Consider the following 17601-nt stretch of genomic DNA (forward strand, 5'->3'; position numbering starts at 1 on the left):
TGCTATTTCGTACTGTAGCGAAGTGATAGTAATCGATGAAAATCGTGGCGGCTGGTAACAAATTTATATAGATGAAACGCTTTTAAACCACCTAACAGGGTTATTTCTTATAATTTATAGCTCGTTTTGGATATTGTATCGATTGAAAACATTTGAAACAGGATGTTTCGTAATATTTTTGATAACACATACTACATGGGACAGTGGCCGAATTCGGTCTGGGACAACATCAGCGCGAGAAATTTCGACAGTCAAATCAAAGAGATGGCCAAACGAAAGCAAACGGCTTTTAAAATATACAGACAAATGAATTATTACTAAAGATTTCTAAATATAATGTATAAGTTCTTATGTATGGAACAGGCGGTTTTATTGCTTATCTTCAGAATACTTCGTGAACATGACCATTTAGAAGATTGCACTCTGCTGCAAACTTGGCTAGCAAATTACGACCTTTTGGATGGGAGAATTTATATAGAATTCTACTGCCAGGCGGCGCTAATGAGCATTCACCTAGCATATTTGTGTTTGCAGCAAAACATACAAAATGGCATGACGAACAGTGTGGTATTCCAACGTTTGGTGGTGCTAGTGAGCATACCATTTTATGGCTTACTGTAACTCAAGTTCCTGATTGCTTAATAAGACGGTATCTTTGGCAATTTTGCTTTAAAGATCAAAACCAAAGCGGTGATATACGAGAGTATGGATTCTTCCACTAGACGGTGCTAGCGAACATGCCATTTTCAACCTACTCCTTATAAAGTCCATGACTTTTTGGCTGGTCGGTTTTTTCGACAAAGTTGATTATGAAATAAAATTCCACGAAGTGTTGCACCGAATAGCGCAGGATTCTGCGACCATATAGCAAGTTTCTATATTTTTAAAAACTCTGTACCTTCACCAAAGTTACTCGTGAGATCAAAACCTTACCACCTGGTAGGTCGTATAAGTAGTACTGGTAGTACTGCCCAGTCAAAAATAACCAAGGTGGAATTACCCACTCGTAAGTTCGAAACAAACCAAAACTTAAGATTAATCACGTATGGGTCTCGCGCACAAAATTCATGCGTCTGAAATTATCGATGCACAACTATTTCATTTTTTTATTCAGATATAAATTTCTTTTCTTTGCATATTAAATTACTTCAAAATATGCGATAATAATTAGGATTTGTTTGAAATTTGGAATTATCTGGCGCTAGAACACTAGGCGCACGACCAGACAATATTGCTAATGTCGCGATAACCACAAGCGTAGAGACCACTCTCCATGACCCTAATACATCGGAAATGCGTATTCACCGTATAATGATTGAACATGACCCGAGATAAATTCATGACCTTCATCCATCCTCTTGAACCAAGGTTTGTTGATACATTTGAGATTCATAAACTTCTATTGTTCCACCAAATTTGCCAGTTTTCGAGCATCCTTTGACTAGAATTAGAAAAAACTCGTTGAAGCTACACAATCTTATATAATTATTACCTTCTTATCCCTAAGTGTCCGCCTACTCATTACCCGGAATGGAGCTATGTGAACAACTCAAACTAAGGTAATCTGGTATGACTTTTAAGATAAAGCACTTTGGAACTCACATGTTTTCCCCAGGAAATAAATGCCTTCCATGATCCATCGAACGGAGAGCCTCCTTGAAGCTGTAACGGCGTGGTCATGGTCGTTGATAGGTAAATATAAAACCATCAGTTTTGCGGAGAATGTTTGGAGCACATTCTCTGTTATCATCGCCCTCGCCACTACTGCCATAAAATTAGCATAGAAGCGATCATCATCATCTGACGAATGTTACGGGGATGTGCATAGTACAAAGCTTAGCGCGAGATAAATTTGCTTGTTTAGAGAACAATAATTACGTTTAATATGCAGTATTATTATTTCATCGCGAAACGTCTATTGTTGGAATGTGGATCTACATGGGAGGCTGCTGTCAACGGAAAAGGATTCTTGGTTCCGTACATTCAGATCAAAGATTGAATCAAATATACAACGTAGGGCGTAGCTACTAGACGAAATATTTCTTGCTAATCCGTCGACGAACCGGTGCCAATAACTGCGTTTTCAGCCAAACAAATGGTCACTCGCTATTATCCCGAAATTTTCATTTTTTCGTACCATATCTGAACTTTTGTCACCACGGGAAGAATTCAGTCCGAATATTACTACCCACTCGGGAACAAGTTTTCCACCAGCTCTGTATGCGCATCCAACATATAATGATTGGACATGAGCCGAGATATCGTACAAATTAAATCTTGACTTACATTCAATTATTTGAACGATGCCTTCGTTGACACTTTTGGGATAATTGATTGCAGAAACCGTCCCAGATCTCCATTGTCCCGTTATGTTTGCCAACTAGTTAGTAAGCGTCCTCTGACGAGAACCGTTACCGTTTTTCATAAATATCACCGTTTAGTGCACCAAGTTTGGCTAAATTATCCGCCTTCTCATTTCCCGCTAGGGAGCATGGAGCGGGAATCCACAGTTAGGTAAATTGATAAGATTTGTTTGTTAAGTTTATTTTAATAATTAAAATTAATATTGTATTTAAGTTAAAGTTCTCTGTTGTAGTATACTTTGTATGTGCATGTGCTTCGAAGTGTTTATTAAGAACGTTCATGTTGTTATGTCATTCATACACCCTCTTAATACATTTACATTAATAGAACCCATGCTACTGTAACATACCTACCTACCAAAATACTGAATGCTGTTTTTCTGGCTTCATTGGAATATTGTGGAGGTAGCGTGCGAGCGAGAGTTTGGACTTTGTGGTGTAGAAAGCCATTAGCAGAACTGATCACGAAGCAGTTGTGCAATTAATTTGAACTTGATAGATTCTGTAAGGTGACCATACTTTTTTTTCCTTCTTGTTTCTCATTCGATCGTTTTCCCGGTAGTGTGAAGAAAATATATATCTAAATTATGGCTCCCTGACAATTGGCTCGTTTCACGGGCCATCAGCCCAAGGAAATGCAGGCTCTCGTTGGCTCATTACAGCGCTTGAAAATGCAGCACCAGTTGTTGAAAATCCAACGGCGTCGTCTGTTCCCCTGCCGCTACTCGTTCGAGTTTGATGGTGATATGGAAGAAAATTTCATTTTTTTGTGACAAATTGGAAAAATTATTCAAGTGCAGTTGGAATGAGTTTATGGCCCGCCGCTCTCCAATGAAACAGCAGACGAGCATTCAGCTGTCGGTGCTCGGGAGAACAGCGTTGAAAAAGTATTTTAACTTTGTGTTGACCGTAGCAAAACAGGGTGACTCAAAGTTTGCACTGGCGCCGATCAAAGCAAAAGTTGGTCGTGAACGTTACAAGACGGCCGATTGGGGTTCGAATATGTAAATGCAAGAAGATGTTGAATATTTGAATAACTATTTATGTTGATTGAAGGGCCCCGCGTGACTGTGCTAATTTGCTGTGCTGGGAGAAGTAATGTTGAAGTACGAAATGGTCACTTTTAACAAGTGCTTACAGCTGCGTGCCAGATTGCTAACGGAGGAAAACCGGTGGATTTTAACCATACGTATGAGAAAGCTGAAAGGATCCAGTAACGGCAGACTCAAGTAACTGTGAATGTGTGATTCCGACTATTCCCGAATGCATTGTTTACATTATTAATTCGCATTGGAGGCAATTATTATTATGTTCGCATTATAATTCTCTTATTTCCTCTCCTCTATTGTTCTTGTTTTGTCAGTTTTTAATAAGGTTGTTGTTTCATTTTCTGCTGAACAATCAGTCAGTATTTCACTGGATAATATTTATACACCGTAAAACCAAAGGTAAAAAATTCTGCGGGTTTCAGAAAATTATGCGTAAAAGTACCAAAGAAATGACAACTCTGCTGCAATTATTTAAACCTAAAAAAAATCTTCGTAAAAAGTCAAGTTACTGTGCAAATCCTTAAAAGAAAATTATAAATAACTTATGGCTGGCTTAGCATGAAGAATCTAATTTATTTTGAAAGAATAATATGTAGATAGGTCATATCGCAGTAAATTCTGATTGATAGTAACTTATTGTGTTCGCGTCAATCAAGTACGTAGACAGAAAAAAACGGAACAGGCCCAAGAGTTTTGAAGTACAATATCGGCTTTCATAACATCAGTTATGCGGTTTTTTATGCAGATCCGTTTATGTCTTTACAATCATTTGTAGCTATTTTGAATGCGACAAAGATTTTACTCCGGGAATTGAAATTGAAGTTAATGTAGTTTTCGATTTTATGTCACCTGCCTACCCATAGTGCAACGTTTCGAAAGGACACTGCTGTCATTTTGAGGCTGTTAACATTTGAAAATAGAGGGATTCCATGAGAAACCGGTCGACCGCAAAATATGACCATCGTCGATTCGAACGAAACTTTGCAGGTGTGTTCGCTGTATAAATCTCCATGATATTCTCTGGCAATTGGAATATTTTGATACAAGAGTAATTTTTCAAAAGGGCGTAAACGTTTTACGTGTATGAATTTCAAAATATTTTTGTTCGATTACTGTATTTCATACAGCAAAACTATCTGAAAACAAGTTACAGGGAATGAATACTTCTTTCCAAAAAAATAAACACTGAAAAAAATGTTGTGTCATTTTTCAAAAAAACAAAAATTTATGATAAAAATTTAAATTGCGAAAAATTCAATTTTTTTTTAAATTTTTATATTTTGTTACCAAAAACCTAAAGAGAAAAGAAACATTTTGATTGTGATTGCATGATGGAGAAAAAATCGGTAAAAAGTTTTTCTAACAATAACTTACATGTACATGTTTTTATATTTTATACTAATTGACATACAAAATTGTAATTTTATTACAGAATATAATTCTAAGCACCATTTAAAATCAAAATGCATTTAACAAAAATCTTCCAAAATGCGATAGTTTTCGAGATATTTGAAATGTTGCTCCTTCAAAAACAATTAATTCGTGTAATTATGCTCTTTTTAAAAGTTATTCGCGTTACCCCATCAAAAAATGTCAAAAATTTAATGTTTATCGTTTTAAAGACGTAAAAGCAACTTTTTAGTATATTTGGATCCTGGAGAAGCTTTCAATAAAAAAGTTTTCCTAACAACAACTTTTGACATTTTTTATAATTCTTACTATTTGCAGTCAAAAATACAATTTTCTTTTTGAATATGATTCTAAACGCCATTTTAAATCGAAATGCTCTTAACAAAAATTTTCTAAAATGTAACAGTTCTCGAGATATTTTAACTTTTGTTTTAACAACACAATTATTTTGTTTTATTACGACCTTTTCATAAGTTAGTCGCGTTTCTCCAGGTTTTTCAAAAGGCCCGTAAACTTTCGTGCAACTTTCTCTTTGACATCTAGGCGATATTGTGAAACATTTTAAAGTTACATGAAAGCAACCAAAATATATTTCAACCATAGGGTCTGTTGATTAAACTATATAGCTGAATCATATGTTGGTTGTTTTCATGTAACTTTAAAATGTTTCACAATATCGCCTTGATGTCAAAGAGAAAGTTGCACGAAAGTTTACGGGCCTTAAACCTATTATTGTTGATGGAGAAACGCGACTAACTTATGAAAAGGTAGTAATAAAACAAAATATTTGTGTTGTTAAAACAAAAGTTAAAATATCTCGAGAACTACTACATTTTAGAATTTTTTTGTTAAGAGCATTTCGATTTAAAATGGCGTTTAGAATCATATTCAAAAAGAAAATTGCATTTTTGACTGCAAATAGTAAGAATTATTAAAAAATGTCAAAAGTTGTTGTTAGGAAAACTTTTTTATTGAAAGCTTCTCCAGGATTCACTAAAAAGTTGCTTTTACGTCTTTAAAACAATAAACATTAAATTTTTGACATTTTTTGATGGGGTAACGCGAATAACTTTTAAAAAGAGCATAATTACACGAATTAATTGTTTTTGAAGGAGCAAAATTTCAAATATCTCGAAAACTATCGCATTTTGGAAGATTTTTGTTAAATGCATTTTGATTTTAAATGGTGCTTAGAATTATATTCTGTAATAAAATTACAATTTTGTATGTCAATTAGTATGAAATTTAAAAACATGTACGAAGTTATTGTTAGAAAAACTTTTTTACCGATTTTTTCTCCATCATGCAATCACAATCAAAATGTTTCTTTTCTCTTTAGGTTTTTGGTAACAAAATATAACAAATTTAAAAAAATTGAATTTTTCGCAATTTAAATTTTTATCATAATTTTTTTTTTGAAAAATGACACAACACTTTTACTCGTTCTCAGATAGTTTTGCTGTATAAAATACAGTAATCGAACAAAAAAATTTGAAATTCATACACGTAGAAACGTTTACGCCCTTTTGAAAAATTGCTCTTGAGTCAAAATAATCTTATTACCTGTGGAAAATATTTAGTCTTGCATGACGGTGAAACGTGTAGAGTTTCATTGGAATCTAAGATGGTCGGTCATGATTTTAAAGATTTTCGGACGGATCTTCGTGGAATTCCTCAATAGTTATAGTTTTCTCATAATACAAATATTTTGCATATTTTCTCAGAACCTCAAATATTTTATTAGCCAAGTAGGATGTAATATTAAACCTGTTTCCACAAGTGTCTCTTCTACACTAAATTGCAAAAAAAACTATTTATAGGGTAACAGCAGACATAAAATAGTCTTGTCTTCTCAAACCTCCACAATAACATTGCACACATGAAATCAGCTTGGACATTAAAAAATATTTCAGATTAGCAAAAGATCTTATCACACAACTTAGAAATGGATAGAGAAACAATAATATAGATGTGAGTCGCGATAGTAGCCACGAACACGAAGGAAGAGAGACACGGAGAGATGAGGGGGCGCGTGAGTAATAGCAAATGATGGTTAGTGCCGTGACCTTATTTTTATAGGCATATTATGCGATATATTTATTTCTTTACACACTTATTACAAATAATGTAACTAGTAATTTTGGAATGTAGAAAACGACCGGATGGGTTTTTAGTGGATTTTCGACTTTCACGGTCTAGAAATTAGAACGGCTGTTGTATACTGCTCGACGTTTCGGCCACTGGTTTTGGCCTTTTCAAGGGAAATATCGAGAACGATAATATATTTCCCTTGAAAAAGGCCAAAACCAGTGGGCGAAACGTCGGGCAGTATACAACAGCCGTTCTTATTTCTAGACCGTGAAAGCCGAAAATCCACTAGTAACTAGTAATTCTTGCGCCATGATTAGTATAACCTAAATCTTGCAAAAAAGTAAAATTTTCGCTAGAATTTTGGAATAGGTGAAGCTGCATTCTTACGATACGAACACCGTTGAGAATGCCGGGGAAAACAGTTTCTCCAGGTGTCATTCTTAACGGATTCCACTTCTCCATGTGGGACATGTATTTTTTAGTGTAGTCGGAGGTGGTGCGCAGTGCCAGATCATGTAATAGAACTTTCGTAAAATCTCGGTCGATATATACGGGGATCTTGGTTTTAATGTTGTCGTATTCGATGCCGTTTATCGTATCGTCGTATTCATGTTCACTTTTATCAACTGTTTGACCTCACGCACTATAGATCTTCTTCGAGTTTGCGTAAAGTCGATCACGACAGTGTTTTCCCTTAGTGGGCGCACTTTGCTTTTTGTTCGCTCATTTTGCTCACCGTGGGGCAACGAGGCTTTTTTTTCTGTTACTCTTGTGTAGAAGTAGCGAAGCGACGCTGGTAAAATTCGTTCGTTTGCTTTACTATGAACGAGCGGTGTGTATTTAGCATCTGGTCTGTGCGAGATTAGGGGCTAGACTGCATGAATATAATTTCCTTTCCCGTGCAAAGTCATCAACATTGAATATAAATACATAAAATAAGTTAGAAGAAATCGTATTTTTATTTCATCAAAAAATTGAAATCTACCCAAGTAACAATTGATGTTTTATAGCATGCTACAAGTGCAATCGAAGTTTTATGAGTGGCTCTAAAACTGTCACAGAACCTCAATTGTTGCTAGGGGATAGTATTGATCTCAATTCAAGTTTTTTTTTTCAAATATGACACCAAATTTTAATCTCATCTTGCAATTATTTACTACTTTGCATTTCTTTGAAGATTCAAGCTGAATATTTATTGTTATCAACAAGAAATTTAAATATCTCAAAGAGTTTTCAATTTGATCAGACCGATAGCAGAAGCAGATTTCAGATTGATGTCATAGGTGAATTTTTTTGTTTTCGCACCCTTAAACGTCGAAAACGATGTCAACATGAGTAATCATTACATGCAACAACACACCATCAAATTTAGTATTCTAATCGATATCAGACTTTTCTCGATGGGTAAGGCCCAAAAAGTCAGAATAAGCAATTCAGGATGAACATTTTAAATTCAAATATTATATTAGAGAAGAAACACAAATCCATAATCTATTTACCTAATCACCTTTCCTGAGCTTCCTTCATTAAATCATTTCCATGTGTCTCGTTTGTTTCAAAAACATGGTCGAGATAAATTTCACTAAAATATATTTTACAAAATAAATAATTGATAATTTTAGACCAACCTTATGACAATTTATGTGCGGGTCGGGAAATTCTCAAAAATACGATTCGCATAAATGATTTTTTAGAAAATCAAAAATTTCATTTTAAATTTTAAATGATTTCAAAATGCATGAAAAGTTGACTGCCCATAAAAGCATAAGAGTCCCATATGGAAAAACAGCAAGCCGAGAAAAACGCTGTTCAAGATTTACATTTTCATTAAGCCTTATGGATGGGACAACCTTGTTGTGGTATTTTTTTTGATATTTTCTAAACAAATCTTATCAGTGCATTGTGATTCAGTGGTGATACAGAATATAATACAACAGATCAGTGGCGTAGCCAGAAATTTGGTTTGGGGGGTTTTGATGAAAATCGCAAATTTTTCGAAAAATGCTAAAATATTAAATATGAGTTTGATAAATTATTGAAAACTGAAAAACTTTGATATTAAGGTACATGGTGACTTCAGCAAAGTTTTTGATAATGTCATTTTAAACAATTTTTTGAAAATATGAAGGCTACATGAATGCAGCATATAGAGATTTAAATGGACTGGGCATGCTAAATTTCTGCTTAGTGAAGAAAAATTTAGGTAAAAACTATTTTTTCTGCCCTACGGAGAAAATTGTTTGAAACAGACATTGCGAGTTGAGAACACAAAACCTATAACTAAATTATGGAACTTGCGTTTCGACGTCATCTCATCAGAATCCGACACTAACTTGGTGGGTGGACTAAGCTAGCGCCGAATTGATGCTAAAAATGGCATCACTCTTTGTGTTTGTGGGCAAACCGCTAGTCCTGGGAATTATTTGTTTTAAATCCAGTTCCCTTAAATATTTTTTGTAAGCTTCAGCGGCACCTTGAACGCAATGTGAATTTATTGTTCAATTACCGCAGAAGAGATTTATCAAATACAGTAATTTCAGAATAGCTTGTTGTAAAAGTTTTCTACTACTATATTTCGATACTCTGAATATGTGGGATATTTATGTCTCTGACAAAGTTGTTTGAAATAGCACTTTCGAAAACTTTGCTGGAGACATTAAGTCTCGACTCAAATTTGCTTGAAGAGTAAATTCTCTATATTTGCTTCTAGGAGGATTAACGGCCAAAATTATTTTATCAGCAGATGAACAGTTTTACGTTTTGAAATTCTTCAATGTTACTTAACATCGAAATTTGGCAGTCTCGAATGAAAGTGATCGTGACCGTTAAAAATTTATCGAGCATTAATTTTACTTTTCTTCACTCAATTTAGACAAGTTATTATGCTACGGGTAGTTGAGGTCTGATGTCAACGCAAAAGTACAAGTTTCGAAAAAAATTCTTGATGCCTTAGCCGTGATATATAAAAGCCTTGAAAACAAAATTTCCTTGGTGATAATTGACAAAAAAAACTTTAAACATTTACCATTAATTTTTTCAAACGAACTGATATACGGAATAGAATAAAACCAACTATTACCAGAGGTTAGAGTTTCTACTACACTGCCGCGAAGAAACATCCTCATACAAGCTTTGGTTTTAAATTGTGAAACCATTTAACATTTTTTCGGTTCCCAATTTTTTAAAATTTGGTTTGGGTGTGGACTGGACCCATTTACGATTTATTTTTCAGAAAGATTTGTGAATTTATAAAACCGAATTTCACTAAGAAAGACCGATGTTTTCTATTAATAAAAATCATCCGAACTACTGGGTGAAACAATCTATGCGAAAATTTTATGCAACTATTCCATTCTCTATTGACCTAGTCCGTTCACCAAAACTCGAGAAATACTTCAGAATAGCTAAAAATACATTTTTTTCTTTTGTATGATATTCATTACCCAAAATCGCCTCCAAAAAAATAACTGCTATTTTCGCATTCAGTTATATTAAAATCCGGAAAAAAGTCACAAATATAAATATCATAGAGAAACTAAAAGTTTTACAAAAACTTTGCTTTTTACACTATAATTTGCTGCTTTAGTTGGTACAGCATTATTACATTGATTTGTTATTCTTCCAAGCATTCTAGTAAACATGTCAATGATGGCACACATTTTTTCAGTTGCTTCAAATCGTGAGTCGTCTTTTGCCAGGGATATAGCTAACGTCCCAAAGCGAATCAAATGAAATTTTCATTATTCAAATAATAGGAGTATTGGGAATCCCTTATTCATCTCAAGTATGTTAACATGAGATCATATGGATTTTTCATTTTTCAATCTTCCAGAGGCATTTTGTACGGCGAAGTTAATGTGAAATAATGATGATTAAAAAAAAAACAATTTTTAATTATTGTATTTTCATAGTTGCTATTTCACTTTACATTTGATTTATCATTTAATTGACCATTTGTTTTGTTTACAAAGAAAGTTTCAACTTACCTTTTGAAGTTCATTAAACGAATTTTATCATCATTTACTTAATATATTGACGAGATTCACAAAATGTGCAGAACGTTGTGTAGTTTTCGTTGTCTATGCTCATGTACAGGACTATGAAATAGTTGCAGCTAAGGAGTTATCAAACTCTTGTTCATGCATAATAGTAACCACACTAACAGCGAAGTGTTCAACTTCTCTAAGCACTTTGTTGAATGTAAAACACCCAGTATGATGGAATTAGAACGATTGCAGCGACGCAAAAAAACACTTCCCAGAATATACACTAAACATAGCAACAGCACATGCAATATTTCACTGAACAAACTCTACGCAGTTCCAAAAGTCTGATCAAATCGACACAAAACAATTGCAGCTGTGAAATTTCCTTTCCCCTCCGGATAGATGATTCGCGCACTACGAGCATCATTCAGAAGAGCGACCCCACAACCGAATTCACCGCCCAAGCCCCAGCAAGTTTGCGACTCGATGCACTATCACACTTGATTACCTTTGATACCGTTATCCTGACAAAACAATGAACGTCACTCGTGGTTGTGGTCTCGTTCGCCAATAACAGTGCACGGGGCATTCCCGCGGCCTATGTCATTGTTTTCTCAGTTTCAACCGAGGCGAATCGGAAAGCAACATTCCACTCCCGGTAGGAACAACACCCAGCTATTCCGTTTCAGCAATTCACCACAAGGCACAGCACTAGGATCAAGCGGGCGTACCAACAACTTCCACGCAACACTATTTTTGCATTACCCCCATCTAGCGCACTGAAACAACAGAGGCCAGAAAAATAAACTGCCAACTGGTCCAGTCTGTAAACGACATTCACAACCGAGTCAACAACACTAGCTATCTATCGTTGCACTATTTGACGACGACACTTGCAGCCTCTCTCGGGCGTTGGACAATAAATCATAAAAAACAAACTCGTTCACTGACAATTGTTTCCATTCTTCACTATACACTTGTAACATGCATTATGCTCTAGAGGTTGCTCTATATGCCGAGTATCATGTGTCATCTACATACACTGGGTACTGTATAGACAATACTTCACAAGCATCTTCTGCCCTCCGATTCCAGTTCCTATCCCCATAGGTTCTAGGAAGGGAGGGTCGGATTGTATGTTGATTTCTTCACACTTCCGTCCCACTGCGCCACTGTGCCCAAACGCGAACAGTTATCCTTTTGACCGAGAGGGAATCACCTTTACTTGCACTCTCGCCCGAGTTTGTGTTACTGAAGTAAGGGTAGCTTCCCAACCACCGGATGTTGGTCAGTAATCCTCGAATCGCGTCTGATCACCGCGAAGGTTGAACCACGTCTGACTGGTACGGAACGCTCGACGAAACTGAACCAACGATAAATCCAGCCACCGATGGAAGGCTCTTTACACAGGAGATTTTTTCTTCCTCTTACTGTGTTTTCACTCCCATCATCCCCAAACACCGGCAAATCACTCGATCCACCAGCTTGTCAGTGGGTGGTTGGGTCGCTGGGAAATGTGTTCGACGGGAGCAGACGCGGGACTACCCAGAGAAAAAGAGAGAAACCAAATGCCAATCGGTTTGTTTTCATCGTTATTTGCCTGGTTGTCTGATCCTACGACATCACTGGAATCACGGCAAACCATGGATCCATCGTACAGCCAAGAATGACATCTGGATCCGAGCGAGCTATTGTCCGAACATATTGTAAACGAGGAGAGAATGGCGAGAGCGCCGGAATCGACGAAGACAGAAACCCGGCTATTTATTATTAGCATGCAAGCAGCGTTACATCAACAAAGTTGTAAACCGCGTGGCCAAGAGAAACAACAACAGAGAATTCAATGCTTGGGTAACCGGATGGAGAATGTGTGCCCTCTCTGAGTGCATCGGAAGCAGACCATATGATTTTGGTTCATTTCATTGATAACGAAGCGAGTAGTAAAACTTGAGTTCCACGCATGCAGCTAATGAACACTGACAGCAGACCCGATGAAAAGCGACAAATGTTTTTGGGACTTTCAATTATAGTGTAGACATTAGGCAATGATTCAGTTTCTCGAAGCACTCATCTATCCACTTTGAAATGACGAAAGTGGTAAACTTTCGGAATTCAGTTGTTAAATCTTCATTTCAATCTTCAAGGTGTCTTCAAGAAAATTGTTCATTTAAAAATTCTCCCTAAAATATAATAATAAAAATAACAAGTATAAGTCGCACTAATGCCATTTGAATGGGAAACGGGACTGTTTCTGCTGCTGCTACCATTACCAATGATGAACATTCCAAAATGATAAGTGGTTTTGTGGAGTATCATGTACAATAATGCTAGGGAAGACGCTCCTTTATTTATCTCATTAGTAACACGTTTTCGGAAAAGTTTGATTAGTCTGTTATATATCGCCTAACGTACAAACTTGGCGCGGATAAACTGAAGCGATAGCTCCAGACGCTCTTACGCAGAAATGTTTAAGGGGGGAAGGGTAAGGGTTTCAGCGTAAAAAAATCAGTTTTCTTGTCAATTTTTTTTTGAAAGATTGGTGAAGTGAATTGATCGAAACTTTCGTACATTATACTACATCATTTCAATAACATTCTGTAATTTTTTCATGCAAAAATGTCTACAAGCGACTTGGTGATGAAGCCTTTGTGGAACGTCTCTGGAAAAACACGATTTGCGGTGTTAATGGCCATTCAAAAACTACTTGACCGATTTATTTCAAACTTTGCATACACATTGTATGTAAAAAATTCGTAACCCCTACGTTAAGCCCTACGTTAAGTTTTTGAGATAATTTTTCAATTAAGGGGGTTTTTACTAATGTCGGAATCGCTATTTTTAAGAAAAATTTCAAATTTCGCCATTTTATGAGTTAAAAGCCCCCTAAACGAAAAATTATCCCAAAAACTTAACGTAGGGGTACGCATTTTTTACATAGAAAGTGTATGCAAAGTTTGAAATAAATCGGTCAAGTAGTTTTTGAATGGCAGTTAACACCGCAAATCGTGTTTTTCCAGAGACGTTACACAAAAAGCTTCGTCACCGAGTCGCTTGTTGATATTTTTCCATGAAAAAATTACAGAATTTTATTGAAATGATGTAGTATAAAGTACGAAAGTTTCGATCAATTCGCTTCACACATCTTTATAAAAAATTTGACAAGAAAACTGATTTTTTTACGCTCAAATCCTTAAACTTCCTCCCCCCCTCCCTAAAAGAGCTGTTCTACTTATCTCCGAAAACCCATATGCTCTCTTGCCAACTGACGATAACGCCTCTAACGACCCTTGCGAGGGGCATTCTTTGGCCCCGCTTGGAAGCACTAGGAAAAAAAACTAATCCAAACTCACCCGAACTTCCACGTAAGTTGTCCCAAACAAGGGTACAAAATAAAAATAATTCGCCAACTGGAAATGCTGCTACAATTACGAAGATAAGGAAATCGAGATACAACCAGGAGTTCCCAGCACTCCCTGGGGCACCAAAAATCCCAAGTGCTCTCATTTTACAGTCAGAAACTCAACCTAAAACGGGATTCCTTAAATTTTCTGACATTCACAGCTTTCAACATTACCGATCATCAGAAAAGCTTGCTGTTTGCTATTCTACCAACAGTAAGAACATTTTTTAAACAGTTGACTGAACAATGGCCCCTCCTTGCAGCGATCGTATCCTTCGAAGGTTAACTTATTAAACGGAATAACGGATCTGATCACTGTTTTACAGTGGAACTGCAGAAGTATCATTCCCAAAATTGATTCATTAAAACACTTGCTAGATTACAATAATTGTGATGCATTTTCCCTATGTGAAACATGGTTTACTTCTAATATAAACCTCAACTTCCACGATTTTAACATTATCCGCTTGGATCGAGAAGACTCATATGGATGGAACGTGATGGAACACCTTCCCGCGCCCCGCCTGCTTCTTGAAGACTTTAACTCTTACGGTAGAGGGTGGGGCTGTCTGTACGACAATAATCGATCTTCGACAATTCAAGAGCTTTGTAACAACTTCAATATGACAATTCTGAACACAGGAGAAATAACACGGAATCCTCGACCACCAGCACAAGCAAGTGCACTGGACATATCTCTATGTTCGACATCACTACGGTTAGATTGCAAGTGGAAGGTAATATCTGATCCCCATGGTAGTGACCAACTGCCGATAGTAATTGCAATCACCACTCGTTCAAGACCTTCGGAACCAATCAATGTTCCCTATGACCTCACACGAAACATTGATTGGAAGAGCTACGCTGCTGCGGTATTCAGAACTATCGATTCCACACAGGTACTTTCCAGGGAGGAAGAGCATAATGTTTTGTCCAACTCGATTCTCGATACCGCGCTTCAAGCGCAGACGAAACGAGTACTCGGCGTGAACACTCTAAAACGTTCTCCCAACCCGTGGTGGTATAAAGAGTGCGCTGACGTGTAAGCAAAGAAGGCTGCCGCGTATAAAGCCTTCTGGAACGATGGGTTAGTTACTAGCTATCGACTGTACGCGATATGAAAAAAGCGAATGAAAAATTTAATGTAAGATAAGAAACGTATTTACTGGCGCCGATTTATCGACGTGTTAACAAGAGAAACATCGATGAGCATTCTTTTGGGCACGGCCCTACGTATGCGAAACCGAAACAGTATCGAGAGCGCTGAATATTCAAACCGTTGGATATTCGATTTCGCCAAGAAGGTTGGTCCGGATTTCGCCCCAGCACGGAAAATCTACAGCGACGCGTCGCCTCACAATACCATCAACAAAGCACCGCGGACGCTTCCAAAATTTGTCTACACTTATGACTGGTTCCGTATACAATGTATACAAGGTATAATAAATTTTGTCGGAGTTCCTCGTTGGTGGTGTAGACAATTGTTGGTTCTGTGGGTCAGTCTTCGATGATTGTCGGAGAAACTCGGGACTCTTAACCCACCTGCTATCGTTCGCTATATTCGGTCGTCGCTGCCACCTTGTTGTTTCATCTGCGACATTCTCTGTTGTTGGCAGCCATCGCCAGCTCTCCATGCTTGTTGTCTCCAGAATTTCGCTAGCTCTGAACGCGATAAATTGATAAATAATAAATTGAGAACATTTTTTGAGTCGGTCCAGCATATGTGCTGGTCTATTTTTAAAGAGAGCGTTTTCGTTACAACGTCCGCTAGTCTGGCTCCGATCACCGCAACCTGTAGTTCAAGTAGTGGTATGGAAAGGAACCTGAGTGGCGCGACGCGCGATTTTGCTGCAACAATTGAACACTCGATTTTGTCCCATTGTTGAAACCGTAGGTACACAACACAGCCGTATACCATCTCGCTGGCATCGACAAATGTGCCCATCTGGATTGTAGTTTCTAAACTCAAGGACCTTACGGGTCTGTAACAACGGGGAATCCGTACGTTTTGTACCTCCGAAAGAACGGTTAGTTACAGTTCCCACTTGTCATAAAGTGTTTCCGGTATTTCGTCATCTCAACCAATTCGTGAGCGCCATACTTCTTGTATAATTATCTTCAGACAGATCAATATGTTCGAAATAAGTCCCAAAGGGCCAAAAATCGGCATAAGCATTCGAAGGACTTCTCTCTTAGTCGGTTTTCTTTTCCCTGAGAGCAGATCCTTGTTGTGCTTTGGTGACAGTTTGTAAGTGAAGCAATCTGTTACCGTACACTACCACATTCCCAAAACTTTTTCAGTAGCCATCAAAATTCCGAAAACGCTGCTTTTCAAACAAGTGTCCAACTCAGTTTACCCCAAATTTGTAAGTATAAGAAAATCACAATTAAAACGGCTATTTCAGTTATACCCTTTTAAATCGATTAGAGCCGGCTAGGACAATACAATATGATTGGGCGCCAATGAGGTGTGAAATTCAAACTAGAAGCAAAACCGCAACATTTTTTAATGCTAGATTAAGGTTATCCTCGAGGGCAGTAAATATACGAACATGGTTAACCTTCGAAAGTGATCACAATTAGTCTACCCAAATCATTTGTTCACGTCTCATTCACTACCTGTTGTCTAATTAATTTTTCAGTGAGCAACTACAATCGAAACTGAAACTAATCACCCGGGCCAAAGCATATTATTGCCCACAATAATAGATAAGCGGTTTCAATTAAAACCAGTTCATCATAATTCTACTCTCGTAAACAACCAGAAGCACCGGTGTGTTGACGCTCGCCACAGGGAGCTTTAGTAGCTGCACCTAAATTGAAACGGTTTGCATCAGAATTCAAAAGCACAAAACATAAAACCGATAATAAATAAATGAGAATTTGCAGCAGCGGTTTAAACGATTTGTGTGATGTGTTGCGTGGCTAGTGTTTGTGCACAATTATTGGTAGAGGGGTATTAAACACTCGCTCGTAGCTTGTTCACGCATTTCGAAGCTTTATTTTAGCACGGTCGTTGAATGTTTACCATATCTGGAGTTGTTTTGCGGAGCACGTTAATGACAATACACCGATTTAGAATTTTTTTAGCACTCTTTTAAAAGGTACCCAATAGGGTGTCCCAAAATGACATCATATTAAAAAAGTCATCGGGCTCACTTCTTAAATGAAAGGTTTGGGTATTAGGACCACTTTCTTCTTCGGAGTGAGTTTGCTAAAACGCTTCCTACTGGTGGCGACTTTTGATTTTTTGAAAAATGGGCTGATTTTGGATAAAATTTCAAATTTATGCCTGTTGAAGC

The sequence above is a fragment of the Topomyia yanbarensis genome, chromosome 3 (genome assembly GCF_030247195.1).
Source record: "Topomyia yanbarensis strain Yona2022 chromosome 3, ASM3024719v1, whole genome shotgun sequence".
Taxonomy (NCBI): domain Eukaryota; kingdom Metazoa; phylum Arthropoda; class Insecta; order Diptera; family Culicidae; genus Topomyia; species Topomyia yanbarensis.